This window comes from Lissotriton helveticus, chromosome 1_1 (assembly GCF_964261635.1).
Source record: "Lissotriton helveticus chromosome 1_1, aLisHel1.1, whole genome shotgun sequence".
Taxonomy (NCBI): Eukaryota; Metazoa; Chordata; class Amphibia; order Caudata; family Salamandridae; genus Lissotriton; species Lissotriton helveticus.
The window spans coordinates 103,414,727-103,435,752 of NC_136057.1; the positions used below are offsets into that span (position 1 = coordinate 103,414,727).

Consider the following 21,026-nt stretch of genomic DNA (forward strand, 5'->3'; position numbering starts at 1 on the left):
AGTTTAATATGAGAAAGGTGCACCCAGCCCTTGCGTCCTTCCAACTTCACGGCTGTACGGGTGGTGAGGAGGACCTGTCGGGGCTCTTTCCAACGAGGCTCCAGCGGACTTGATCTGTCAAAGTTGCGGACCATCACCATGGATCCTGGAACGATTTCATGCGGTGCCACCTCGGTATTGTCTGGAAATGCGGCGGCAACCTGTGAACGACATGAGTTGAGGGCAGACATCAAGGAAGCTAGGTAATCTGTCAGCATATTACTTGAAACATCGGTAATACTTCGGGGTCTAGGAGTACCCCACATGTTAGGGGGGCGGCCGAAAACGACCTCGTACGGGGACAGACCTGATCTGGAATGTGCGACCATACGCATGTAAAATAGAGCAACTGGCAGAGCTACTAGCCAGTCCACACCTTTCTCTTGACAGACTTTGGCGATGCGGATTTTCAGGGTCTGATTATGTCTCTCAACGAGACCGGCTGCTTCAGGATGGCGTACACAATGGAACTTCCACTGGTACCCTAACAAAAGGGAGACGTGCTTCATGAGTTCAGATGAGAATGGCTGACCGTTATCAGAATATACGACTCTAGGGAGTCCATAACGAGGGAAGAACTCACGAACCATCTGAATATAATCCATCTGGAGGACTTCAAAAGGGTGGTCAGGGGGCTGGAATCCACCTTGTTCCACCGGGACACTTTTACCTGGATTGAACTGACAACATATCATACAGGTACGGACTTTCTGCTTGGCTGCAGCTCGTAAATGCTTGTTGAACCAAATGTTCTGGATACTGTCTAACATTGCTTTTTCTCCTAAATGTGCTGGACTATGTGCGGTATTAATGATGACTTGAACCATAGAGTCGGGGAGAAACCATGTGGTTCTTCCCTTCGTCACCCATCCTTGATCTGTCTGGACCCCTCCTTGTTCAGACCATTTCTTGATTTCATCAGGAGTAGCATGTAACTGGATATCTATGACATCTTGTGTAGGGTCCTTAACTGTCATACATGTAATCGGATCTGGAGTATGTGTCATGTTGACTTGAATGTCTGGAGTCTGTGCTGTAAGCTTGGCTGTGCGATCTGCTAGATCATTACCTTGGGAAATAATGTCAGTGACTTTCGTGTGTGCCTTGCATTTCATAATAGCAATGGATGTCGGTAAATGTATTGCATCTAACAGAGCTTGGATAAGGAGACCATGCTGAATCTTGGTTCCATGAGAAGTCATGAAACCTCTCTCCTGCCAGAGCACTCCGAAGTCGTGTACGACTCCGAATGCGTAGCGTGAATCTGTGTAAACGTTAACTTTCAGGTTCTTGGCGTGTATACAGGCTTGTGTCAGAGCAACTAGCTCTGCTGCTTGAGCGGACAGGGTGTCAATACGGTGTGTCTCAATAACTTCAGTGTCAGTAGTCACTGCATACGCGGCGACTAGATCTCCTGTACTTGTTCTCATGCATGAACCATCCACATAAAGTGTCAGGTCAGGGTCTGGTAATGGAATATCTGTCAGATCTTGTCTTGGCTTTGTCGTAATGTTAATTACTTCCACACAGTCATGTGTGTCAGGATTTGAATTAGCTGATGGTAACAGTGTAGCAGGGTTCAGGACGTTGCAGCGTCTGATTTCTATGTGTGGCTGGAACAGTGTCAATTCATAACCTGTTAAACGTGCAATTGTCAAGTGCTGAGTTTGTGTTCGATTTAGAAGAACTTCTACGGGGTGTGGAACCTGTACTGTCAGGGAGTGTCCTAAAACTATGGAATCACTTTGCCTAATAGCTAGTGCTGTGGCTGCAACTGACTTGAGGCACGCAGGCAACGCCTGGGCGACTGGATCTAATGTGCTCGAAAAATAAGCACAGGGCTTGTATTGTCCTGCTTGATCTTGTGTGAGAACAGATAATGCTGTACCTTCACGTTCTGTGACGAAAAGTGTAAAAGGCTTACTGTAGTTCGGTGTGGCTAGAACTGGAGCCTGGCATAAAGCTTTCTTTAACTCGTTGAAACTCAGTGTATGTTCAGATGTCCAAGGGAGAACAGTCGATGCGGCTGCCTCCTGTGTCGTTAACTGTATCAGTGGCTTGGCTAGAAATGCATACTGAGGAATCCATTGTCTGCAGTAAGAAGTAAGGCCAATAAAGGCACGTACCTCCTTCTGGGTCCTGGGCTGAGGAAGACTCGCTATCAACTGGATGCGGTCTGGTGTCAACTGCCTACCCCTCTTGGACAGTAAGTGTCCTAAGTAGACCACTTGCTGGACACAGAATTGAAGCTTCGAAGGGGACACATTGTGCCCCATCTCGGCTAGGAAATACAACACTGTAAGGGATGCTTGCTCGCAAGCACGTTCGGAACGGGCTGTGATCAGTAGATCATCGACATACTGGAGCAGGGCAGTGTCAGTTGGCATGTGAACATTATCAAGTTGTCTCTTAAGTGCTTGACTGTAAATACTAGGACTTTCTGTGAAACCTTGAGGAGCGCGTGTGAACATATAGCTCCTTCCATTTAAACAGAATCCGAAAAGAAACTGGCTGTCTGGATGAATTGGAACACTAAAAAATGCGTTCTTGAGGTCGATTACTGTAAAGAACGTGGCTTCGGAATCAATGGCTGTCAATAGGGAAGAGATATCTGGAACAACTGGGTACTGAGGAATAATACATTTATTAAGTTCTCGTAGGTCGATCACTAATCGATATACTGGGGGTGCATTTGGATCAGTACGTTTCATGACTGGAATGATCGGAGAATTGCATACGTTGGAGTCAGTTTCTACAACTACTCCTTGAGCGATGAGCTCGTCAATAATTTTGGATAAGGCTGCTACAGCCTCAGGTGGCAATCTGTACTGTCTGATTCGTGGTAACACTACACCTGGTTTCAGGGTCACACGATGGGGTGTGATTTGCATATAACCTACATCAGTTGGACCTTGCGCCCATAGATGCTGTGGAACATTAGACAGTCTTGAATCAAAATCTCGTAATACATAGTGACCCTTAAAGTCACGTAGGAACAATCGTATTCCCTCGGGGGAACAACATATAACTGCACCTAACTCTTTCAATGTCTTAATGCCTAACAGATTTTCTGGACATGACTTAGTAAGTAACAGATCAGTAGTGCGGGACAATGGACCTACTTCTAGAGTGACTGGCTTTGAAATCTCATTTACGATAGGCTTTCCTGAAAATCCAAGGGAAACATTTCTTGAGCCTGAGAGCGGAGCCCCTGGAACTTCGGCGTGACTAATTGTGGTCCTACTTGCCCCTGTATCAATCAAAAACTTTCTGTCTTTCCCTAATACTTGACTGTGAACATAGGGACCCTCTTGAGGGGGAGGCAGAAGCAGTCGTCAGGGAGCGGTTTATTCTGTCTTTATTTTAGGATCTTTATAAAGCGTGAAGGAGGCCGGGGGGAGTCGAGGCGCCTCCTATTAAACATTTATTATCACAAGTTGTGACAAGAAGAGACACACACAGTATAACACCCCCAGAGGACAGACATCAGTAGTGGGGTGCGTGTCAGCTGCACAAGACACGATCATCACCACAAGTCAGAAATACCCCAGAGATCTGCCCCCTCCAGAGAGGACACTTCGGGGTTAAAGGTCACTTTTGGGGACGGATCATTGAGGGGGGGGGCAGCACCACCGGAGCCAGGCCCAGGGGCTGAAAGATTGAAATGGATCAGGACATTTCCCTCATTCTGAGGGATGAACACGTGCCTCGTGTGTAGCGCCTCGAGTCTGGTGTGTCCAGGCACAGTCTGCAGAGGGTCACACAGCGCGTGCGGTCAGTATGTAGACGCTCCGCCCAGATCTGAATGTGTTGCTGTGACTCAGGTCTGATTTTTAGTTCTCGCGTGCGGTGCGTGGTTCACAGACGGGTGCACCGAGCGCTGCGTGTTTGCCAAGGGGGTCTCTGGGCGCTGTGTGTTCAACGTCACGAACTACATTGAGGGGAATGTGTTCATGTTTCCAGAAGTGCTTGTCTCAAGACATAAAGTGTGGTTAGTGGGTAATTGCATTTTTTATCTGGCGGTAATGCAATTGATAAAAAACGTATACATATATTTTTGAGATTGGATATATTTAGCATATTTTTTGTGGCTGCGGAAGCTATTCTTAGATTGCAGTGACCCCTTGACATTAGTGCGTGTAATGGAGTCATGTGTACAAAACACCGCCCGACCCCTGTGTGCGACCCTCTCAGCCACCGCTCACCAGGTGCTCCCCCACCCCACTGTCGCACACAACCTACTATATATATATATATATAATAAAAGATGCATTTCAAATGCAAGAGGTTTAAAAGTTACGCCCGGGCGCCCGAGGTGACTCCTGGACTCGAAGTATCCAGCCACCGCGGTAATACATCAGCTGTAATGTCTACAACACTTGCTGCCAACACAGACGGATTACAACAAGCATTTGCAAAGCCAATAGGGCTTCCTTTCATTTTCTACCCTCAGTTACAATTTGTAAGAATCAGCAGTGCTGAGCAGTGTCGAGAGTGTTTGCTTTATCTCCACGCGCTGTTGTTTGGATGCATTTGTAATGCCGAGGCTGCTCGCGGGCTTTGCCATTAACAGAAAGCTCAAAAGCGCACAGAGGCCCTTTTAAGTCTGGAGCTGCCGCAGCATTAAATGAACGTGCTCCTCCTCGCGCTGAAAGAAACACACATCATTAACGGCTCCTGCAGCCATGATGTGGAAACGTAGAATAAATATTTCTACCCATATATGTTCTTTACATTATATGGACTCGATGTCTTTAGTGGGAAGAACGTTAACAAACTTTATTACAGGGGTGTTTAAGATTGCCATTGTTACTCAAACACATAACACAAACCCTTGGACGTTGCATCGCTCTGACTGCTTACATCAGCCCCCACACCCCCTCAAATACCAGACTTTAACTCAGAGACAGATCGCCACACCCCCACACCCCCTCACGTACAGACTTTAACTCAAAGACAGGCCGCCACACCCGCACCCCACCTCACATACCAGACTTTAACTCAAAGACAGATCGCCACACCCCCCACACCCCCTCACGTACAGACTTTAACTCAGAGACAGATCGCCACACCCTGCAGGGCGATCCCTTCCTGTTTAAAAGCCTCAGACACATTCACACTCGAAACGACTCCATGGCGCTGCGTCCACCTGACCTCTGCAGGTCACTGGCGCCGCCGACATTTACATATCAGAGGGGATGAAAGGGGCCCCCAATTCACAGGATCAGCCGTCTGCCATCTTTACAACGAGCAGCGCTAGTCACACCTCACTCTTGATGTTGGCGCTACCTTTCCATTCACGCCAGGACTGCCTTGCTTGTTGCCAGGGTACACGTCATCGCTTGCTGTGATCAAAGTACATGCTTTACATTTCTTTCTTTGTGTCCTTATTTAAACTCCACACACGCCCCTGTCCAGGTCAGCGCCTCCTTCGTGCGACCAGAGACGTGTCCTGTGGCACACGCGCCGTTTCCAGTTTTCGTCTTTGTGTAAGTACATCTTAACTTCTTAAATGTACCTAGTGTGTCAATGCGTCCTTTGTATTATATTTACCATTAACACAAAGTTTTGTTTTATTATTTAGCCACGGAAGAAAGTTCTTTTCACAACACTTCGTGTAAACCCGTGACTTTGGTATTCTTTTGAAGTGTACCGCCAAACAACCTGTCGTTTTGGTAAGTAGATTGACGGATTTTTTAGTTACATAATGTGAGTTGTTTACTTAACTTACTTCCTAGGGAAATGCAGTTCTCGTGAGTGGTATTCAGATGTGCATGATTGTATAGTATTCTGTTGCAATGTTCATGCTTCAGGGGCCGCTGGGGGAAGTCCCCGCCTTTATTTGATGGACACTCTTGGCGCCCCCGGGCCCTGCCGTCCACGCCACCCGTGTTGTGAAACACTAACAAGCCTTGTCAGAATGCGGGGTCTTAGCACAGACACGTCCCTGCCGCCCTTGCACCGTCTTCAGTTTGTTTCTGTGAGCTACGGGAGTGTCTCCGGGGCCCCAGGAGGGTAGATTAGCCACTGTCTGAATGAAGGGTCGCAGGGGCAGCCCGCAGCGCCTTGTGTCGTTCTGACCTGTGTTTCAGAAGGGTGGGGGGTCTTGACACAGACATGTCCCTGCCGCCCTTGCACCGTGTTCAGTTTGTTTCTGTGAGCTACGGAAGTGTCTCCGGGGCCCCAGGAGGGCAGATTAGCCACTGTCTGGATGAAGGGTCGCAGGGAGAGCCCGCAGCGCCTTGTGTCACTCTGACCGGTGTTTCAGAAGGGTGGGGGGTCTTAGCACAGACATGTCCCTGCCGCCCTTGCACCGTATTCAGTTTGTTTCTGTGAGCTACGGGAGTGTCTCCGGGGCCCCAGGAGGGCAGATTAGCCACTGTCTGGATGAAGGGTCGCAGGGGCAGCCCGCAGCGCCTTGTGTCGTTCTGACCTGTGTTTCAGAAGGGTGGGGGGTCTTGGCACAGACATGTCCCTGCCGCCCTTGCACCGTCTTCAGTTTGTTTCTGTGAGCTACGGGAGTGTCTCCGGGGCCCCAGGGGGGTAGATTAGCCACTGTCTGAATGAAGGGTCGCAGGGACAGCCCGCAGCGCCTTGTGTCGTTCTGACCTGTGTTTCAGAAGGGTGGGGGGTCTTGCTCAGCTGGATACACTTGCGCTGCCCAAACGCTGCCAGATGTCGCCTGCCTCAAACTGTGACCGGAGCTCTGCAGCTGTATCTGTGCGAGTAGCGGCTGGAAGCGCCATTCATCCATCTATCCACACAGATGTGGTGTAACTGGGTTCCTTCCACCTGTTCTGTCCCTGTGCTTAAGGAGCTGACAGCAATGCGTCTGGGTCCGAATTGGGAGACGACGACGAGCGTGTCCTGGTTTGAGGGTGAAAGGGAATAGTGCCAATATCGGCCCACTCACCAGCCCGCTCACAGTAACATGCATTTCGCAGAAATAAGCAGACTAGACAACTTTTTTGTTGGAGAAAAGTCGCTGCAGGTTTATTAACATATACACAATGCCAACAAGGTGGGTAATCTTACAGGCGATCCAAAAGGCAAGCCGCCCCTCGCGACCTACCACCTGATGGGCCAATTTGCAACGTGGCCTTAGCCAATCGTTGCTTAGCGGTTATGGGAGGAGATAGCCCCTCCCACTTCCGGTGAACCATTGGTCCACCCTCTTGCTCACGCCCCCCCCCTACGAGGGGCGGAGCGTTCAAGCGACCCCCGGTTGTACAGGTTTCCAACCGCCCGTAGGATAGCGGGGCGCCGTCGTACCCCCAGGGTCCACCGCACAGACTTCCTGGGGATATTAGGCCTCAGCATCCTTTGTGCTCCTGAAGAGGGTACTCCCGGGTACTGTGGTAAATAAATAAATAATACCCTATTTTTGACTGGACATATATCATAACAGATAGCTCAATAAATAAGAGTCAAGATTCGAGGTAGTAGGAGTTTTGCAGGTTTAATACAGCATAAGGACAGGAACAGGTCAACCTGCATAGGAATAGAATGACAGGGCCCAGCAGCTGCTGGGGCTGGATCTGGGATGAGCGCGCTGACTTTTAATAACAATACAAGAGCATATATACATAACGCAAACACATAGCATTACATTGCAGTAGGCGTAGCAGTGGGTGGAGCAGAAGGCGTGACGCGTAGCAGTCGCGAAAGATAAGGGCAAAAGTAGGTGTAACTGGGCGTATGCATAGACATGTGGTGCAGACGTAACAGGATATGTCATGAATGGGGCGGAAACCATGGAGGGGGCTACCTGAGGAGCCGGGACCTCTAACCTAGTGGTGCGCGCAAACTTGGCAATGACGTATTACTAGGAGAAGCTGGGGGCTATGAACTCTGTACTAGGAGCAGAGACTGAAGTCTGGAGGGTCGGAGCGACATGTACCTAAACAGTATCTAGTATCTGATGTTTAGGGAACATGTTGATATAAACTAGAAGTCATGAGGGGAAAAGCTAACAGACTCTAAGGCTAGAGCATGCATTTATTCTACATGTAGTGCGTGATGAAGAATATTAAATGACCATTAAATACAGTATTTCTCTTAACATGGGGCCGAATAGGCTAGACAATGACGGAAACTATTGATGCAGTTCAGTAGCTTGGGAATGCAGAGAAGGAGGACTAAACTGATAGCTGGAATCATAACATAGTCTTGGCAGACTCAGAGGCAGAGCCAAGCTGCACCGGGCACTGCGAGGCAGGAAGTAAGCGAAAGGTCGAGGATACAGGTGGGGGCTGGATCGCTCCTCAGCGAGGGTTCGGGAGACAGGAGCTGAATCTGATGTCCGGGCCCTGTTGAGGCCTAGAAACGGGGACTTTATAATGAAATAACGTGCACACTGAGAAACGTGGCAACATAACTTTACATAGGCCTGATACTCATATTACTCATGAGGACTGGGAAATGACATACCAGAGGTGGACACAACTATAATTGCGTCTTGAATCGGACATGGGGAATAACATATGCATATTGGTCATGCACACATAACATATGATGGATGACACGTAGGGACATAGAACATGACAAAATTTACTTTTCCACATTCCCTCCTTGTCACTACGTTTCCATCAGGAAACATCAATATTCATGATACCATCTATCATTTCATACAGTATCATTTGCTCATCTCGAATCCTCTTGGAACGGGTTTTAGAACTGGGCTTGGGACTAGGAATACAAGAGGTAGCACAAATGCCGCAAATCGCAGGGCCACATTGTATACAGAGGCAGCAGCTGAATATGATCGCTACTGCAATACCTAGGAAGGACAATATTTTCCATCCCCATGCGGAAATTATATTCCAGAACCAACCGGACCATGTCCAGGTGTCTGGATCTTGGTGTAACAGATGGGCAATTTTATGGAGTCTGGTTATAGCTGAATAAACAGACGGCGCGTTATTTGGAATGAAAATGCAGCAACTAGATCCGATGACTCTACAGGCCCCGCCCCTATCGGCCAGTATGACGTCAAGGACGAGACGATTCTGTAAAACGACAAATCTCATAGCAGATTGCTCCTCGGTTAGGTTACCTAGAGCAGAGGCAGTCTCATTTATTACAGCTTCAAGGGTTCTGGTTAACCTACGGATTAACTTACTATTCTGGACAGGGCCTATAAAGAAGAAGAAACCTTTATTGAAATCGGTATATTGTTCTAGAGTAGTTTCAGTATAGTCGACAATTGGGGACTCCCTTCGATGTCTAATGTGTACTAGATGTGTGTTTCTATGATAATCAGGTGGGGCTAGGAAAACTGGTGGCAGTAGGAAGGCAATGTAACAGGTTCCCTCCCAATCGAGGGGCAGACGAACATATGCGGTCTGACCACAAATAAAATATGAATGACGTGAAGCTTTGAAAATAGATTTCCCACTGTCACTATACTTGACAATAGTAGTACAATCACTATGTCCTACATGTACGGAACCATAATTTCGGACACATAATTCGCCTTTGACTGGTAATACTGAAATAGCAGGTAAGTCTGGAGTAGTATCAGACTGAACATTCAGGACCATGAAATTCGAAGAATAATTACCTAAATTGTAAACTTCATTCTCTAGATCTAACCCGGTTCTGTGGGGAAGACCTTGCTTGTCTGGGAAACATGTACTGTTAAGAAAGGACATATCTGTTGAGGATGACGTTAACGTGGACCATGCTCCACACGAACCATTATGTGAAAAAGGATAAGGAAAGAGTGGCAAAACTCCCTTCGGTGTCTGGAAAGGGGGGAGTCGACCACACACCCAACAATTAGTGGCATTGCTGGTCTGGTGTGAGTAATGTAACATGCGGATAAAGGAGTTATTACGCATAGCGAGGCGGTAAGAGAGTTCATGAGGGGGCAGATCACTAAACGTGTGCTCTGCTGTAACATTAGAAGACTTATTTACATGTGAAACTGGAAAGCACAGATAAAATGCATAACTGGTGCAGGAAATCATAATGCTGAGAAATAATATGAAACTCAGAAAAACGATACATCGGATTGAGTTTTGACTGACTCTCTCACTATGGGGGTCTATTTTATACATGTCAGAAACAGTCTAACCGTTTCACCTAGGGGAGGACTTAGACAATCAAACTGGCTGACTTAATTTACTAGACCGTAGTTTTTGTTTATACTCCTGCTGCGGAGTTTTCTCTAACAGGGGGGGGTTTTGAATCAATGTCATTTGCGGGACAGTCCTTGAGAACAATATTTTGGCAATCCTTCAAATCCTGGGAAATGTTCTTAAAGACGGGTTTCAGTCCATTAAAAAGTTTAATATGAGAAAGGTGCACCCAGCCCTTGCGTCCTTCCAACTTCACGGCTGTACGGGTGGTGAGGAGGACCTGTCGGGGCTCTTTCCAACGAGGCTCCAGCGGACTTGATCTGTCAAAGTTGCGGACCATCACCATGGATCCTGGAACGATTTCATGCGGTGCCACCTCGGTATTGTCTGGAAATGCGGCGGCAACCTGTGAACGACATGAGTTGAGGGCAGACATCAAGGAAGCTAGGTAATCTGTCAGCATATTACTTGAAACATCGGTAATACTTCGGGGTCTAGGAGTACCCCACATGTTAGGGGGGCGGCCGAAAACGACCTCGTACGGGGACAGACCTGATCTGGAATGTGCGACCATACGCATGTAAAATAGAGCAACTGGCAGAGCTACTAGCCAGTCCACACCTTTCTCTTGACAGACTTTGGCGATGCGGATTTTCAGGGTCTGATTATGTCTCTCAACGAGACCGGCTGCTTCAGGATGGCGTACACAATGGAACTTCCACTGGTACCCTAACAAAAGGGAGACGTGCTTCATGAGTTCAGATGAGAATGGCTGACCGTTATCAGAATATACGACTCTAGGGAGTCCATAACGAGGGAAGAACTCACGAACCAACTGCTTGGCAGTGGTCGCGGCTGTGTAATCTGGGACTGGATATGCTTCTGTCCACCTGGACAAAGCGCATACAACTACAAGGACATACTTGAAACCTCGACATCGCTCCATCTGAATATAATCCATCTGGAGGACTTCAAAAGGGTGGTCAGGGGGCTGGAATCCACCTTGTTCCACCGGGACACTTTTACCTGGATTGAACTGACAACATATCATACAGGTACGGACTTTCTGCTTGGCTGCAGCTCGTAAATGCTTGTTGAACCAAATGTTCTGGATACTGTCTAACATTGCTTTTTCTCCTAAATGTGCTGGACTATGTGCGGTATTAATGATGACTTGAACCATAGAGTCGGGGAGAAACCATGTGGTTCTTCCCTTCGTCACCCATCCTTGATCTGTCTGGACCCCTCCTTGTTCAGACCATTTCTTGATTTCATCAGGAGTAGCATGTAACTGGATATCTATGACATCTTGTGTAGGGTCCTTAACTGTCATACATGTAATCGGATCTGGAGTATGTGTCATGTTGACTTGAATGTCTGGAGTCTGTGCTGTAAGCTTGGCTGTGCGATCTGCTAGATCATTACCTTGGGAAATAATGTCAGTGACTTTCGTGTGTGCCTTGCATTTCATAATAGCAATGGATGTCGGTAAATGTATTGCATCTAACAGAGCTTGGATAAGGAGACCATGCTGAATCTTGGTTCCATGAGAAGTCATGAAACCTCTCTCCTGCCAGAGCACTCCGAAGTCGTGTACGACTCCGAATGCGTAGCGTGAATCTGTGTAAACGTTAACTTTCAGGTTCTTGGCGTGTATACAGGCTTGTGTCAGAGCAACTAGCTCTGCTGCTTGAGCGGACAGGGTGTCAATACGGTGTATCTCAATAACTTCAGTGTCAGTAGTCACTGCATACGCGGCGACTAGATCTCCTGTACTTGTTCTCATGCATGAACCATCCACATAAAGTGTCAGGTCAGGGTCTGGTAATGGAATATCTGTCAGATCTTGTCTTGGCTTTGTCGTAATGTTAATTACTTCCACACAGTCATGTGTGTCAGGATTTGAATTAGCTGATGGTAACAGTGTAGCAGGGTTCAGGACGTTGCAGCGTCTGATTTCTATGTGTGGCTGGAACAGTGTCAATTCATAACCTGTTAAACGTGCAATTGTCAAGTGCTGAGTTTGTGTTCGATTTAGAAGAACTTCTACGGGGTGTGGAACCTGTACTGTCAGGGAGTGTCCTAAAACTATGGAATCACTTTGCCTAATAGCTAGTGCTGTGGCTGCAACTGACTTGAGGCACGCAGGCAACGCCTGGGCGACTGGATCTAATGTGCTCGAAAAATAAGCACAGGGCTTGTATTGTCCTGCTTGATCTTGTGTGAGAACAGATAATGCTGTACCTTCACGTTCTGTGACGAAAAGTGTAAAAGGCTTACTGTAGTTCGGTGTGGCTAGAACTGGAGCCTGGCATAAAGCTTTCTTTAACTCGTTGAAACTCAGTGTATGTTCAGATGTCCAAGGGAGAACAGTCGATGCGGCTGCCTCCTGTGTCGTTAACTGTATCAGTGGCTTGGCTAGAAATGCATACTGAGGAATCCATTGTCTGCAGTAAGAAGTAAGGCCAATAAAGGCACGTACCTCCTTCTGGGTCCTGGGCTGAGGAAGACTCGCTATCAACTGGATGCGGTCTGGTGTCAACTGCCTACCCCTCTTGGACAGTAAGTGTCCTAAGTAGACCACTTGCTGGACACAGAATTGAAGCTTCGAAGGGGACACATTGTGCCCCATCTCGGCTAGGAAATACAACACTGTAAGGGATGCTTGCTCGCAAGCACGTTCGGAACGGGCTGTGATCAGTAGATCATCGACATACTGGAGCAGGGCAGTGTCAGTTGGCATGTGAACATTATCAAGTTGTCTCTTAAGTGCTTGACTGTAAATACTAGGACTTTCTGTGAAACCTTGAGGAGCGCGTGTGAACATATAGCTCCTTCCATTTAAACAGAATCCGAAAAGAAACTGGCTGTCTGGATGAATTGGAACACTAAAAAATGCGTTCTTGAGGTCGATTACTGTAAAGAACGTGGCTTCGGAATCAATGGCTGTCAATAGGGAAGAGATATCTGGAACAACTGGGTACTGAGGAATAATACATTTATTAAGTTCTCGTAGGTCGATCACTAATCGATATACTGGGGGTGCATTTGGATCAGTACGTTTCATGACTGGAATGATCGGAGAATTGCATACGTTGGAGTCAGTTTCTACAACTACTCCTTGAGCGATGAGCTCGTCAATAATTTTGGATAAGGCTGCTACAGCCTCAGGTGGCAATCTGTACTGTCTGATTCGTGGTAACACTACACCTGGTTTCAGGGTCACACGATGGGGTGTGATTTGCATATAACCTACATCAGTTGGACCTTGCGCCCATAGATGCTGTGGAACATTAGACAGTCTTGAATCAAAATCTCGTAATACATAGTGACCCTTAAAGTCACGTAGGAACAATCGTATTCCCTCGGGGGAACAACATATAACTGCACCTAACTCTTTCAATGTCTTAATGCCTAACAGATTTTCTGGACATGACTTAGTAAGTAACAGATCAGTAGTGCGGGACAATGGACCTACTTCTAGAGTGACTGGCTTTGAAATCTCATTTACGATAGGCTTTCCTGAAAATCCAAGGGAAACATTTCTTGAGCCTGAGAGCGGAGCCCCTGGAACTTCGGCGTGACTAATTGTGGTCCTACTTGCCCCTGTATCAATCAAAAACTTTCTGTCTTTCCCTAATACTTGACTGTGAACATAGGGACCCTCTTGATCTACAGGTATCTCGATGAGAGGCAAGCCTACCTCCCTCTCTAGGCTGTTTCATGAATACTGCTGGTACTCTGGATACTCAGACTGTGCATACTGGTACATCTGCTGTGTGACATGCTGTGTTGCAGCGATAGGCTGCGGTACTGTAACTGTCTGTTGTGCATTCTGTGGCTGAGGAGTCTGTGAAACTTGCCCTTGTCTAGGCGGACGTGGTCTTTCTTTTGTTTTACCAGTAGCTATGTTGTGTTTCAGAACTGCACACTCGTTTATAAAATGACCTGGCTGTTTACAATAATTGCAGTTCCCTTTAACGGGAGCCGCAGGATGACTGGCTTGATTCGGACCCCTCTTCTGACTGTCTTGAGGAACAGATTGTGCAACTAGTACTTTCATTTTCGTGTCTTTCATACGTTTTCTTTCGTGTTCTTGTTCTTCCCTGATTCTATTCTGGTGGTACTGGAGCATCTGGAGCATCTGGGACGGAGTATTAGCTTGCCAGGTACTTTCGACTTTCAAAACTCGATTTTTAACTTGTGGACTTGAATTCTCGACTAATTTAGTAACAAAGAGATGAGGGTATGACTCACTACTTGTCTTGAGGCCGCTGTTGATACTGAAACATTTTTCAAATCTAGAATAAAAATCACTAATATCCTCGTCTTGCTTCTGTTTACAGGCTGAGATTGCATCCCAGTCTTCTTTTCTAGTTGTCAACAATCTGGGTAGAACTTGTATTAATAATTCTGGTAATTCTTTACATTTCTCTCCTAGACCGGTACCTGGTACTCGTGCCTTGTCTTCAGCTTCTAGAACTGCCCAATCGATCTTTTTCTCTCCTACCTCCCATTCTTTTTCCTTTAGCTTTTCATACACCCCTGCGGGCAACAGGACCTTTAACATTTTAATGATATCTGGGTAAGTGTATTCTCCCATACGGAGCATGTCTTTTAATTCTCTATGGAACCCTGCTGGATCTTTGTCATGACAGGGAATTAATTTCTTCATTTCGAGGAGTTCCATCTTTGTAATCGGGGTGTAAACAAATACTCGTTGCATTTCACCGTCCTCTGTCTTAACTGGATGCACTTCTCGTAACGGGTTCTGTCTTTCCATGTAAAATGGTTTACTTTCTGGGGGTGAGACATGAACAAAATGCGGGTTCAGAAACGTTCTATATTTGTGACGCTGTTCTAGAATGACACTAATTAAGTCGGTACCTAGACCTCTCCATCTATACTGGAGTAACTCGTTCAGGACATCGTGTAACGGACCTGGATCAGAGTGCTGACCCTCATACAGAGTAATGAGGTGCTGGATCATATACATACCCACCAGTCGTTGCTCGGCTGGGGGCAATTTCAGAAACATTTGTGCCACTATTTCGTCTGGAAAAGTGGTAGAATCAGTAATCCATCGGACTGCCGATCGGACTAGTTCTTGTTCATGCATGGTACTTAACTCACTGTAACCGATTCGTGATTTCAGAATGTGATCGATAGCTTGAAATACTTGTTCTAGGGAACCTTGTTCTGGTGCTGAATGATGGAAAATTGGCTTGTGTTCTAGGCGTAAATGGCGATCTGGAAATCTAGATTTTCCTACATACGCTATTCTGGCGGTATTCTCGTCGTCTTCCTCTTCAGGATCAGAGTTACTTTCTTTCTCGCTTACTTGTGCTGCTTTACGTTGTTCATGTATCTTTATTATTTCTCTGCGTATTTTCTTGTACATACTCTCCATGGCACTAATGGTATTGTGCTTACCCTCGGCTATATTATCACTCCACTTTGTTAGAATTTTCATTTCGGCCTGATCTTTAGACGGGTAATCTTGTTCTCTTATTAGACAGTTAATTAAAAACTTTAATATCATGCGCTGAATCTCGGCTTTCCTTTGAGACATGGCATCACTAATACTTTGTGGGTCATCCCCTGTACGGATGAAACGATATATTCTGTCTAGATCTTCTTTCATATTGGGTAGGGTGACTAGATACTCGGTCACCCTCCTTACGCGTACTGAATATAAAACCATATTATTCTCGCCTGGGACTGGGTCATAGGCACATTCGCCAAGGGCTTGCCTGATTTCTGCAACAGACTTATTACTCTTGGGAGTACGCTGCGATGCTTGAGCATGTAATTCAAGTGCTGATAAACGCTTGCGTGGCGGCGGGGTTTGAGGAGGACCTCCTCCTGCGGCCCCTAAACTAGAATCATCGACTGATATTCTTCGTGGCGGAGCGGGAAGTTGAAATGCTGGCTGAACCGGGGGTACCGTAGCAGGTACTGCATGGGGTGCCCCGGTGTCTGGAGAAGCAGGATGTGCCTGATTTACTGGGACTGGCGGAGCGCGAACAGGATTTGCATATTCAGGGATTGTGTCGTCCAAATAGGACGAAATAAAAATATCAGCTGCGGTCGGTTTGTGACGTAGCTTGGTCGGAACTAGTGGTGGCGGGAAATTACTGGATGCCTCTGGGGTCGCTTTTGGCAAGCCCTCGGCAAGAAGAGGATACATACCCTTAATAAGGGCATTCCTCTGTCTGTCTCTCTGTTCAGTTTTGACTTGTTCACCTATCTCGATTAATTCTTTTTCTTGGGCTCGCTCTAAGGATTCTCTACTTAATTCTGACTTTCTGATTTCTTTTTCGGTTCTTTTATGAGCTTCTTTGCGCCATAACTCAATGGCATCTTTCTGTGATTGTCTGGCTTTCTTTTTCCATAATGCTTCTTCTACTCGCATGATGCATTCGGCATCCCATGTACCCGATACGGGCCATCTATACTTTTCTTCTAACTGTTTGGTATACTCTACCCATAAATCTAGATACAATATGGCACTTATGCCATGTTTCTGATACATAAAGTGACCTGGACTGTCCCTGGGCGGGACGGGAACTGCTGCTTCCAGCAGACCCTTTCTAGTTTTTAACTGACGTAACTTGGAAAATATGGGCATGACTGAACTGTAATCTAGACACAATATAATACACAATGAACACGATACTTATACCCCATTCATACCACGACATTAAAATACATGAAAAACATTTAAAAAAAATAACAGTTCGAACAGAATACTACCTGGAAATACTGAGAACAGAACACATAAATTTTCTCGAGAACAGAAACTGACTAGAACAGAAACTAGATGCACTGCTGAAACAGTACGAAACTTACCGGTCTCATAAAGAGACACGTCAGGACCCGCATCCACCGAAGTGGACACTTCGTTTGTGGGACTGTGTACCACCAACCCACAGACCAGAGTCAATTAAATTGACCCTGTCTAGATACCACCCCAGTAACGGTACTCACCGGGCAGCAAGAACAGAAAGCCTCAGACTGGACTGGACTGCTACGACGACGGACGACGAACTTCGGACTTCGGACTTCAGTTACGGGTGGACCTCCGGATACCTCGGACCTTGGACTCTTGGCTTGGGCTCTGGTCGGGACTCGCCGCGTTCCTCCACCGTCTCGTCTGGATGCTGGACCGCCTCCTCCGTCTCCTCCGTGGGCCTGAGGGATACTTGAGCAGAAATATCTGCCACTGCGCAGAAGAGTTCCGTCACGACTGCAGAGGGTCAGGGGGTCGGCGTGGCTTCACCGACGCGTGGGGAAAGGGCAAGTCCCTGTTCGGGCGCCATTATGTGGTAAATAAATAAATAATACCCTATTTTTGACTGGACATATATCATAACAGATAGCTCAATAAATAAGAGTCAAGATTCGAGGTAGTAGGAGTTTTGCAGGTTTAATACAGCATAAGGACAGGAACAGGTCAACCTGCATAGGAATAGAATGACAGGGCCCAGCAGCTGCTGGGGCTGGATCTGGGATGAGCGCGCTGACTTTTAATAACAATACAAGAGCATATATACATAACGCAAACACATAGCATTACATTGCAGTAGGCGTAGCAGTGGGTGGAGCAGAAGGCGTGACGCGTAGCAGTCGCGAAAGATAAGGGCAAAAGTAGGTGTAACTGGGCGTATGCATAGACATGTGGTGCAGACGTAACAGGATATGTCATGAATGGGGCGGAAACCATGGAGGGGGCTACCTGAGGAGCCGGGACCTCTAACCTAGTGGTGCGCGCAAACTTGGCAATGACGTATTACTAGGAGAAGCTGGGGGCTATGAACTCTGTACTAGGAGCAGAGACTGAAGTCTGGAGGGTCGGAGCGACATGTACCTAAACAGTATCTAGTATCTGATGTTTAGGGAACATGTTGATATAAACTAGAAGTCATGAGGGGAAAAGCTAACAGACTCTAAGGCTAGAGCATGCATTTATTCTACATGTAGTGCGTGATGAAGAATATTAAATGACCATTAAATACAGTATTTCTCTTAACATGGGGCCGAATAGGCTAGACAATGACGGAAACTATTGATGCAGTTCAGTAGCTTGGGAATGCAGAGAAGGAGGACTAAACTGATAGCTGGAATCATAACATAGTCTTGGCAGACTCAGAGGCAGAGCCAAGCTGCACCGGGCACTGCGAGGCAGGAAGTAAGCGAAAGGTCGAGGATACAGGTGGGGGCTGGATCGCTCCTCAGCGAGGGTTCGGGAGACAGGAGCTGAATCTGATGTCCGGGCCCTGTTGAGGCCTAGAAACGGGGACTTTATAATGAAATAACGTGCACACTGAGAAACGTGGCAACATAACTTTACATAGGCCTGATACTCATATTACTCATGAGGACTGGGAAATGACATACCAGAGGTGGACACAACTATAATTGCGTCTTGAATCGGACATGGGGAATAACATATGCATATTGGTCATGCACACATAACATATGATGGATGACACGTAGGGACATAGAACATGACAAAATTTACTTTTCCACAGTACCTTTCCACCTCTGGATCGCCCTGTAACTCCTCCACAGACCTGGGTGTGGCGACCGTCGCAGCCAGGGCCCCCACCAAGGCCGGCATTCCTCCTAGCTGTTCCTTGCTTTCTATTACTAGGGTCTCTTCCCTATTCAGAAAAAACAGGTCCATGCCAACGTGGACCGCTGACCCCAAAAGTCCAGCAACACCAAGGGAGTTTGGCTTATAGCCCACATGAAAAAGGCAAATCTCTGCCCAAAATATTTACGCATGGCGCAGCAAACCTTGTGCGAGCCAGCTGCCTCACTGTCACAGACAGGGCAACATGCCACTGGAGCTCGGGTTAAGAAATCAGACCACAGAGCTCATCTGTCACCAACGTGTGGCCAATTCCCCTTGCGTTCTTCCTCTAAAGAGCATGCTAGCCCCAGAGCCCAGACAAATTAACAATACTTCTTCAAAGCTCCCCGGCAACACAGCCTGGTGTCACAGCAAGGTGGAGGGAGAGAGTGTGTTGCCTGTGGATAGGTACTGAAAACCTCATGAAGGGCCAACTAGTGCAGTCTACCCTGCTAGCTGGCCATATGACCGGACCCAGAAACCCGGTCCCTGCTAACCACCCGTGTGAACCTAGATGCCTCCACCAGGACGGTGTCGGGCTATCATGATTAGTGTCACCTGCTTCGCTGAGATCCCTTAGGGGGATCCGCTGGGACCCATATGTGTCGCCTGCAAATACTGCGTCCTGCACTAGGCCCCTAATGCCCAACTCCGTCCCACGAGGACATTTGATAGCCCAATGCCCCCTCGCAGCTTATGATAATGGCATCGGGCCCCGCACCCCCAGTCAATGTGTGTGACCTACATTACTTGAAGGTGACCAGAAAAGGAGAGTGGCTGGTTGTTGTAACTTGGAACGTTCCTTCTATCCTCTTCCCTGTTTTCCCCCCACCTCTCCCCTCACCTTGGTTCAGTCCACTCTGACAGCTCGGCGCTCGCTATGGAATGTTGACATAGCAGCCGAGTTTCATTTGACAAGCTGACGGCATTATATGGCTTTGACTTTTTTAAATAAAGAGTTTAATTACCCACATCGTTTCTTCATTACAACATTTCATGGCGACGAGGTGAGGAGACTGTGCCAGGGACAGTGGATGCCGTTCCCCTGGAGTGAAATAATTGCTTGTCAACGGAAGTTTCATGAGCTCCGTGGTGATCAGCAGAAAGAGATAAGTGATTTACTGCTGCGGAGTGACACGTGTAACATCGGTGAGAAAAGGAATTTCGTGAAAGGGATGTTGGAAAATGATTGATAATTGAGCCTGAACAGGACTTTAGCAAGTCAACGTGTGAAGCTGCTATCAGTTCAGGTCAGGTTTGGATAGCTTTTCATTCGTGTGCCGGGTCGGGCACAGGGGATATGGTTTAATTATTGTGGTAGCGAGTCCGTGTGGGGAGCAGCGCTCGCACTTTAGGATTTAGTACACAAGGAGGTTGGCTCGTGTGTCAGGTCGGGCACAGGGGGCGGAGGGTGGCTCGTGTGTCAGGTCGGGCACAGGGGGCATCCGGTTACCTACTGGAGAGTGACGTCGAGGGAACGCTGTAAGCGAACTGAAGTAGCGCATTAAAAAAAATAAAAAGAAAAGAGAAAATATAGGTGCGAGAAGAAGGGGCAATCAGCGGACTTACTGAAGGGTCTGGCACCCGCACGGCGCGTCTGTTACCTCAGAGCATTTCTCCGCGCTCGTTTAGGGCATACGTCATTTGGTTATGAAGGGGAGCGCAGAGCAGCGCGATTGAGAACAGAGTCTCACACGGAGAAATCGCATTTCTTTCAAACGGATCTTCCCAGAATTTGAGCGGCAACGCCATCCCAGCTGAGAGTAACTATACAGTAGAGAATAACATTAAGAGTCAGCAGTACATTTTTACCTCAGCAGCTCACTCTGTCTTCAAGCGGCTCCGTCCTGACAGGATCTTCCACAAGAAAATACTTCTCCACAGGAAGTTCCTGCCGCTAGGGGAGGGGGTTTGCAATACCATCGGTTACTCTGTCTGTGGAAAAAGAAAGGGGACTGGAAAAAACAATTTTGATTATTGCTGTTTTTACTTTGGGAAGTAGGTTGCTGTATTTTGAGGGCAAAAGTGGCACTTCTAGCTTATTCCCTGTGGAAGTATTATCCTTTTTACACTTTTCAGTTTCTCCACCATACGTCTTTGTTCCTTTTCACTCAAAGGTTAATTAGGAATTTTAAGCCAATATATGGCAATGGCCGGTGCAGGAATGAGTCAGCCTCCACCTTTCCTGAATGAGTTAGGAGAACCCGTTATTCCATGGAGGAGGTGGGAAGGCATATTTAAATCATATCTGATAGCCATAGGTGGTA

General features: G+C 47.2%; 1 long non-coding RNA gene across 1 annotated transcript in view; it reads left to right on the plus strand.

Moving 5' to 3' along the window:
* Nucleotides 1-5,442: 5,442 nt before the first annotated feature.
* The window catches only part of LOC144767957 (uncharacterized), an 80,601-nt gene continuing 65,017 nt past the window's right edge, over nucleotides 5,443-21,026 (plus strand). Inside the window, exons 1-2 of the long non-coding RNA XR_013598400.1 lie at nucleotides 5,443-5,528; nucleotides 5,624-5,686. This is a non-coding gene — a long non-coding RNA (uncharacterized LOC144767957). The remainder of the gene's footprint in view (nucleotides 5,529-5,623; nucleotides 5,687-21,026) is intronic.